At 40.3% G+C, this 9,771-nt stretch overlaps 1 pseudogene across 1 annotated transcript; it reads left to right on the forward strand.

The window, feature by feature from the left end:
* Positions 1–6,758: 6,758 nt before the first annotated feature.
* LOC309849578 (26S proteasome regulatory subunit 4 pseudogene) lies at positions 6,759–9,751 on the forward strand (annotated as a pseudogene). Its single transcript has one exon. The product of its transcript is annotated as a 26S proteasome regulatory subunit 4 pseudogene (transcript).
* Positions 9,752–9,771: the final 20 nt, after the last annotated feature.

The following is a 9,771-nucleotide window of genomic DNA, read 5'->3' on the forward strand; positions in this document are numbered from 1 at the left end:
CCTCCTGGCCATCTCCCCAGCCCTAACCCTGGGCAACCCTGAACCTGGTTTTCTTCTCTAAAATTTTGTCATTTCAAATGTGTACAGAAATAGAGGGATGTAGTACATAATCTTTTGGGATTAGGTTCAAGTTATTTTATGGGTCAATCATCTGTTCCTTTTAACTGCTGAGTAGTATTCCACAGTATGGATGTACCACAGTGTGTTTAAGCATTCACCTACTAAAGGACATCTGGACTGTTTCATAGGAATAAAGATAATAAGAACATTCATATACAGGTTTTGGAGTGAACATAAGTCTTCCTTTCTCTGGGATAAATAAAAGAAATGCAATTGGTGGGTCATGTGGTAGTTGTATGTTTATGTTTTTAAGAGACTGTTGGACTGTTTCAAGAGTGGCTGAACCATTTTACATTACTAGCAGGATGTGCAAATCACCCAGTTTCTCTACATCCTTGCCAGCGTTTGATCTTGTCACTGAAAGACCCCCTCTCCCCTTGCTAAAGGCTTGTTTAAGTAACCTGATGTCCCCACAGCACCCCCTATCCCCTTGCTGAAGGCTTGATTGTTCCCATAGCCGGATGGCAACACATACCAGGATGTCTATTGTTTGTGATCACCCGGTCTGTCAAAAGAAAAGACAAATGAGGAATAGAGTGTACCTGGGACTTTCCAGAGTGCTGAGCCAAGGCCCACCAGAACAAACCGTTGTGTCCTTGCCTTAAACCCAGTGCCTGACAATGCTTGATTTAAGTTAACCAATCAGATCCCTGTAACCAAGCATCTGCTTCTGTAAGCTCGCTTCCCGCCATCCCAACCTTGCCCTATATAATCTGCTCCCCAACTTAGCCCGGGACGCTCAGCCCACAAAGGCTGATGCGTCCGCAGGCGCCTGTGTAACCAATAAACCTCTTGCAACTTGCATCCAGTGGAGGCTTGGTGTCTGCTTCTTGGGTGCGGATCGAGGGTCTTTCATCACCATTTTTAATTTTAGCCATTCTGATAGGTGTGTAGTGGTGTCTTGGGGTCTTCATTTGCATGTCTTTGATGGTTAATAATGTGAGACATCTTTTCATGTGCTTATTTACCACTTATATATTCTCTTCAATGAGATGTCCATTCATGATTTTTGCCCATTTTCTAATCGGATTATTTGTTTTTTTTTTTACTGTTGAGTTTTGAGAGTTCTCTATCTTTTCTACATATTAGTCTTTAGTCAGATATATGGTTTGAGAATATTTTCTCCTAGACTGTAGCTTATCTTTTACTCCTTTCACATGGTATTTTGCAGATAGAAAGGTTTTGATTTTAATGGGGTCCAACTGATCAATTTTTCCATTTGTGAATTGTGTTTTTGGTCTCAAGTCTAAAAACTCTTTCCTCAGCCATATATCCTAAGATCGTCTACTATGTTTTTTTTTCTAAAAGTGTTATAGTTTTGGGGTGCTTGGGTGGCTCAGTTGGCTAAACTTCTGCTTTCGGCTCCAGTCATGATCTCCAGGCCCTGGTGTCAATCCCTGGGATTGAACCCAGGGATCCAGCTTTGTGTCAGGCTCCCTGCTCAGCAGGGAGTCTGCTTCTCTCTTTCTTTCTCTTTCACCCCTCTGTCCTTCCCCACTGCTCATTCTTTCTCTCTCAAATAAATAAATAAATAAATAAATACAACCTTATAAAAAACAATTAAAAATAGTATGTGTTATAGTTTTATAATTTCCATTTAAGTTTTAGATTCCATAATGTTTCTTCTGAGCTTTATCCTAAAAGTTTTTCTTTTCTTTTACGTTTTACATTTCAGTCCAAGATTCATTTTGAGTTAATTTTTATATGAGGGGTGATGTTTAGAGCAAAGTTTAGTTTTTGCCCCTAAGTATCCAGTTGCTGTACCATTATTTGTCCAAAAAAGCTAATTTTCTCCATTGATCTGCTTTTATATTTGTCAAAAATCAGTTGAACATATATATGTGTAGATTTATTTTTAATTGTCTAGCATGGGCTACCAATTTAATGAGTATTTATGGAGCTCCTACTAGGAGCCAAGAATTCTAGGTACTGAAGATGCAATACGATCCCAAGCAGACAAAAAACTCCTGTACTCATAGAGCTTATAGGCTAGTGGGAAAGATAAATCTAAACAAAAATATAAATTAACACATACCGTAAAGTCAGAAAAAGAAATACTAAGAAAATAATGGAAAGTGGTAGACAGTCATGTGTGAGGTGGGATGGGAGGCCTACATGAAATACCATGGACAAAGAAGACTTCTCTGAATAACTGCCATCTGAGCAAAGACTTAAATTAATACGGGAGCAAACCATACAAATATTTAGGGGAAAATTTTACCTGAAGAGAACACAACATGTCTTGCAAGCTTAAAAGACTATGTGTGTGGGGGCGCCTGGGTCGTTCAGTGGGTTAAAGCCTCTGCCTTCGGCTCAGGTCATGATCTCAGGGTCCTGGGATCAAGCCCTGCTTCGGGCTCTCTGTTCAGCGGGGAGCCTGCTTCCTCCTCTCTCTCTGCATGCCTCTCTGCCTACTTGTGATCTCTGTCAAATAAATAAATAAATAAAATATTTTTTAAAAAGATTGTGTGTGTGTGTAAGAGTGTGGAGAATATAGCAGTGTGGGTTTCTGTGGCTTTATCTTCTCACAGATAACTATTACAAATTCTAGAAAAGATAGAAGGTGAGGGAGGAGCCTACCTGAAGGGACCAGAGAGTGGACCAAAGCAGAGTGTGCTTCCCATTTGTTATGGCTGCCAACCTGAGAGAAGAGTCTATTTGGTGTGGTGGGGGATAGCTAAAATTTAATGGAAGACTGGCAGTCTTTTTGTCCTGAAGAAACAGAAACAGAGTTTGGGACAACAACAGCCACTGCAGAATGAAGGGACATCTGGAAATTAAAGACGCGGTGGGCGGGAGGAGGGCTGGGTGGAGTGGCGACCCTACTGTTCAGGAACTCTGCCCAAATGTCCACTGCTTTCTGAATTGCTCATTAGCAAGACAGACGGAAAACAACCCTGCTGAGGAAAAAGAACAGAACTCAGATTTGAGCTGCTGTTTAATACAGAATTTTCTGTGTGGATCCAAGTAAGTTCATTGTTTGCTTAAACAAACAAACAAACCCCTTCCTTTTAGGGGGATGTAAGAGAATCCATTCCCAATGTCCAGGATACAATCCAAAACTACTCGATATATAAAGAAACTATGAAACCTGAGTCAAATAAGCAAATAACAAATAATCAATAAATCCATATTATAGAAAAATTCCCATAATCCTAATGTAAAGGTTTTTTTTTTTCCATTTTCTCATAAAACAGTTCAAAGGAAGAAGGAACCAAATCACATGGCTGGTGAGATGTAGAGGGCTAGAATAAGAGAAGAAGTCAAGCAACCAGTGATCTGTAGCCATGGAGAGAATGGTACTGTACAAGAGAAATATAATGACTTGGCGGCAGAGAATATCAGGATAGGCCCTAATGGCCTCTTCCTTTGATTTCAAGAGGTCTCAGTAAGTAACCTTTGTTCCCATCCAGGAATGTTCTAGGCAGGGCTCTGTTAGTCAAGGAGGCTGTCTCTGTCTTTATACCTGCAGTCGGGTTGTATACTGATGAGACTCACCTGGCCCAGATGAACAGGTTCAGCATTTATCAAAAGCAGCCACGGACATTGGGGAGGGTATGTGCTGTGATGAGTGCTGTGAAATGTGTAAGCCTGGCGAGTCACAGACCTGTACCTCTGGGGATAAAAACACATTATATGTTTATTAAAAAATTTAAAAATAAAATAATAATAATAATTTTAAAAAGAAAAGCAAAGCAACGGAACACACCACCCTTCCTCAGTCAGGGACTTTCCACCTGCAATGTGTAACAATCCCAAACTGGAGAGAGAAGAGATGCCTCAACTTAAAATCAAGTCGGGAAGGGACGCCTGGGTGGCTCAGTCAGTTAAGTGTCTGCCTTCAGCACAGGTCATGATCCCAGGGTCCTGGGATCGAGTCTTGGATTGGACTCCCTGCTCAGCCAGGAGCCTGCTTCTCCCTCTGCCTGCTGCTCCCCCTGCTTATGCTCACTCACTTTCTCACTCTTGCTCTCTGACAAATAAATAAATAGAATATTTTAAAAAATAATAAAAGCAGCCATGGTGGGGAGAACTGTTCCGATGTTATAAGGCTGTGCTCAGAAAGGAACATTTCTAGAATGTTCCTCATCCTCAGAAATTCTCATGAGATCCTACTCAGATGAAATGATCTCAACAGTACACTCACCGTGATGATTTTGAAGTCTGGAAACTTGACCTCTGCCTGACTTGGAAAATGTAACTGACCTCTCTCCCCTATGTCTTGATCTTGATGCCTTCCTTCTGTATTTCTGTATCTTTTCTATAACCGCGTGATTTGATTAAGCATTTGACCTTCCTATCAATCTAGACTTCCTCTTAACAACACTGTAAATGCTCTCACTGAGTAGATCAGTGGTAACAGTAGGGGTGATTCAGAGTTGTCACCTCTAGTAGGTCAAAATCTCCGTGAAAAAAAAAGTTGAGACAATGAAGTGGTATAATACTGTGCACCCAGATTATTTTACCATCCATTGTTTGAGATTCCTAAGGTCTTGAGGTGTCTAAAGGGAGGTAGAACTTACCAGTAGGGCATAAAAACTATACACTTAGCTCCTAAGAATCTGGTCTGGTGGAATAATCTGGAGAATACTAACAAAACCTAAATGCTGGCTATTGTTCGCGGGATTAGTGAAAATCAATGAGCCAATAGGGGGAGCCAAAACAGCACAGATGAAACTCCTGGATACTGAGACTTGGGGTTCCCACAAAACTGGTGGCGTAGTAACCTTGGATATCAGGTGTAGCTGTAAAGTGGCAAAGAGTGGCAGCCAATAAACTTTGAAAATACGAACTCCATTGTGAGGAAAATGGCAATTTCTCCAGTATCAGAATGCACTATTAAGAATATTCTAAGTAAATGGGAAAATCTGCCATTACTTCCCCGATCACTAGGGTAGGGAAAATCCACTCTCTTCTCAGTCTTTAATTTCTATTGAAATATATTTTCCATGCAAAAAAAAGTGCAATATCTTATAGAGCTAGTTAACTTTTCATACACTGAGCCACACCCACGTATCACTACCCCAGTGAAGAAACACTGAAACATTATCAGAATCTTCCTGGCCCTCCTCAAGTCCCCTTCCTCAGAGGTATTTCTATTCTGACTTCAAACACCATGGATTACTTTTGCCTGCTTTTGTACATTACATAAGTTCAATAAAGCAGCAGGTGCTATTCTCTGTCTGGCATCTTTCCGTAAACATTTTATATTTTGAAATCCATCCATATCACCTTTCATTCCATTGTTGTATATTTCATCATGTGATGTCCCACAGTTGACTCATCCCCTCTTCAGCAGGTGAGCATTTTGGTGGTTAGTTTTGAGCTGTTACAGATAGGGCTGCTACAAACACTGTAACACTTGTGTGTTGTTGAACAGATGCATGCCCATCTGAAGGGCAGTGGGTAAGGGTGGAATGCTAGATCACAGAATGGGCTCACGTTCAATGTTAATAAGTGCAACCAAAGAATTTTCCAAGGCAGTTGGACAAATTTGCACTTTCACCAACAGCTTTTTCCAGATTTGGGGTCGCCATATGTTTCTGCTAACACTTGGTGTTTTCTCATTTTAGCAGTTCTTCTGGGGATATCCTAAAATTGCTCTGTGGCTTATTTTGGGGGGGGTTGTTTTGTTTTATATAGTTGCTCTTTTATTGTTTCTCTGTACACAACCACTTTATCTATACTTGAAAGTTCTTATGAAAAAGCCTGATCCCTAGTGTATTTGAGAGGAGGATGTGTGTGTGTGTGTGTGTGTGTGTTTCCTTACCAACTTTAAATCTTAGGGAAATCAACAACCACTTAAATCATCCAAACCAAGAAACAAAATTCGGCTGCAGCTTCTTTACTTCTGCAAAGTTATATTACGCTTAAAGTTCATAGTCAAATAAGCAAATGCATTTCTAGACAGTTAATTTGTTTTCTGGAATTCTTATGCCTTGTAGTACATTGAAATACTGTTCTTTTGCTGATTACATGCATATTTATGGGAAAATATTTCATCAGTTTATGATGTTCATGCTTTCATATTAAAGGACTTTTATTTTTTTAAATTTACTCAAGTTGTTTAAAACTTTTAAAAAACCAGTTTACCTATTTCTCACGCCCACCCTTTACCTCTGTCAATCATCAAACTGTTCTCTGCATCTATGAGCTTATATATATATTAGATTCCACATATAAGAGAGATTATACAGTATTTGTGTTTCTCTGTCTGACTTATTTCACTTGGGCTAATGGCCTCAAGATAATCCAAGTGGTAGCCCAACCATACACTATTGTTTTAATTGTAATTTCCCTGATCATTAATGAAATTGATCATCTTTTTATATATCTATGGGCCATAGAATATCCTTTGTTGTGGAGGCTGCTTAGATCTTTTTTCCATTCCTCTAGTGGGTTCCATTCTAGTATATTTTTCTTATTGATTTGTAAGAATTCTTTATATATTTTGGATGTAAGCCCTTGGTTGGACATGGGTACAAATACCACTTGCCATTCTGTGGCTTGCTTTTTGGTATCTATACCAATGTGCTAGTATTGCCCTAACAAACTGTCACACATTGGGTGTCTTATACAACAGAGACTTATTTTCTCACAGTTCTGAAGGCTAGAAGTCTGAGATCAAAGTGTTAGCAGGTTTAGTTTCTTTCTTTTTTTTTATTTTTTAACTTTATTTTTTATTTATTTTCAGCATTACAGTATTCATTATTTCTGCACCACACCCAGTGCTCCATGCAATCCGTGCCCTCTATAATAATCTGAGGGTTTTCAAGGGGCGGGGGGGGGGGTGGGAGGTTGGGGTACCAGGTGGTGGGTATTATAGAGGGCAGGTTTGGTTTTTTATGAGAGCTAGGAGGGAGAATTCTGTTCCAGAATATAGTCCTCTGTCTGCATGCACACATGTCCAAGCTCTGTGTATATGGGTCCAAATCTCCTCTTCTAATGAGGACACCATATGCTTGGTCTTAATACCCCATACTCAGTCTTAATCACCTATTCAAAGACCTTTTCTCTGCATACAGTTTCATTCTGAGGTATTAGAGTAACTCAGGCTTGAATATACATCCCCCCTCAGGGGGGATGGGGGACACAATTTAGCCCAATTCATTGTTTTGTGTTTTTTTCTCTGAGATAAAATTAACATTTCACAAATTCACTATTTTAAAGTGTATAATTCATATGGTTGTGCGACCATCAAGACTATTTAATTCCAGAACATTTTCTTCACCCCAAGAAGAAACCCCAGGCCCCTTAGTAGTTCCTCTTCATTCTCTCCCCCCAGTCCCTGGTAATAGCTAATCTCCCTTCTGTTTCTGTAGATTTACCTGTTTTGAACATTTCAGAGAAATTGAATCGTCACCTTTGTGTCTGGCCCCTTTGACTTAGCACCACGTTTTCAAGGTTCATCTGTGTTGTAGCTGATGTTGACACTTCATTCCTTTTTATGGCTGAATAGTACTCCTGTGCATGGATAGATCACATTTTCTTTATCCACTCATCATGAGTTGTTTCCACTTTTTGATTATTATGAATAATGCTGTTATGAACGTTGGTGTGTTTATGTTCGTATGAAGATATGCTTTCAATTCTCTTGGGTTTACAGTTAGAAGGGAATATACTAACTCTAATTTTTTTTGAGGAACTGCCAAACCTTTTTCCTATCAGCTACAGTATTTTCCATTCTTCCCAACAAAGTATGAAAGTCATCCTAGAGGGTGGGAAGTGGGGTGTCATTGTGGTTTTGATTTGTGTTTCCCTAATGACTAATGATGCTGAGTAGCTTTTCATGTTTTTTTTTTTTTGCCATTTTTATGTCTTCTTTAGAGAACCTTAATGAAGTCTTTAAATTAACAGACATGCTTATTTTAATATTGGATAATTTATAACTTTTTTCATAATGCTTTTTATACTTCTGTATATAAGAAGTATTTGCCTACTTAAGATCACATCTTTTATATGTTACCTTTCACATGTAGATCTATAATGCACTTTGGATTTCTTTTGGGTAGCAGTAAGATAAGGATCAAGATATAATTTTTTCAGGGTGGTTCGAGTGGCCGAAGCAAGATGGGTCAGAGTCAGAGCGGTGGTCATGGCCCTGGAGGTGGCAAGAAGGATGACAAGGACAAGAAAAAGAAATATGAACCTCCTGTACCAACTTGGGTGGGGAAAAAGAAGAAGAAAACAAAGGGACCAGATGCTGCCAGCAAGCTGCCACTGGTGACACCCCATACTCAGGGCCAGTTAAAATTATTGAAGTTAGAGAGAATTAAAGACTATCTTCTCATGGAGGAAGAATTCATTAGAGTCAGGAACAAATGAAGCCTTTAGAAGAAAAGCAAGAGGAGGAAAGGTCTAAGATGGATGACCTGAGAGGGAACCCAGTGTCAGTAGGAACCTTGGAAGAGATCATTGATGACAATCACACCATCGTGTCTACATCTGTGAGCTCTGAGCAATACCTCAGCATTCTTTCCTTTGTAGACAAGGATCTGCTGGAACCGGGCTGCTTCGTCCTGCTCAACCAGAAGGTACATCCCATCATAGGGGTGTTTATGGAAGACACAGATCCCTTGGTCACAGTGATGAAGGTAGAAAAGGTGCCCCAGGAAACCTATGTTGATATTGGGGGGTTGGACAACCAAATCCAGGAAATTAAGGAATCTGTGGAGCTTCCTCTCACTCATCCTGAGTATTATGAAGAGATGGGTATAAAAACCCCGAAGGGGGTCATTCTCTATGGTCCACCTGGCACAGGTAAAACCTTATTAGCCAAAACAGTAGCAAACCAAACCTCAGCCACTTTATTGAGAGTGTTTGGCTTGGAACTTATTCAGAAGTACCTAGGTGACGGGCCCAAACTCATTCGGGAATTGTTTCGAGTTGCGGAAGAACACGCACCATCCATCATGTTTATTGATGAAATTGATGCCATTGGAACAAAAAGGTATGACTCAAATTCTGGTTGTGAGAGAGAAATTCAGCGAACAATGCTGGAGCTGCTGAACCAGTTGGATGGATTTGATTCGAGGGGTGATGAGAAAGTTATCATGGCCACAAACCGAATAGAGACTTTGGATCCAGCTCTTATCAGACCAGGTCGCATCGATAGGAAGATTGAGTTCCCCCTGCCGGAAGAGAAGACTAAGAAGCGCATCTTTCAAATCCACACAAGCAGGATGACGCTGGCCGATGATGTGACCCTGGACGACTTGATCATGGCTAAAGATGACCTCTCGGATGCTGATATCAAGGCAATCTGTACAGAAGCTGGTCTGATGGCCTTGAGAGAACGCAGAATGAAAGTAACAAATGAAGACTTCAAGAAATCTAAAGAAAATGTTCTTTATAAAAAACAGGAAGGCACCCCTGAGGGATATAGTCCAACTTGAAACTATAGGGATATAGTACCAACCCGAGTTGGTACAGGAGGTTCATATTTCTTTTTCTTGTCCTCTCTAGCAGACCACAGCTGCCTTCAAGGAAGTGGTCGGGGTTGTTCTGACCCCTTGAAGGGATGGGGTTGAGGAAGTTGCCCAGAGGAACCCATGTTCCAGTTGATCTTTCTTACTAGCAGAACCTCCTTGTGTACTTTTTTGAGCGTGTAGGATGCCCTTCAGGCTGCCTTCACCTGTTGGTCCCATGAAG

The sequence above is a fragment of the Mustela nivalis genome, assembly GCF_964662115.1.
Source record: "Mustela nivalis genome assembly, chromosome: 16".
NCBI lineage: Eukaryota > Metazoa > Chordata > Mammalia > Carnivora > Mustelidae > Mustela > Mustela nivalis.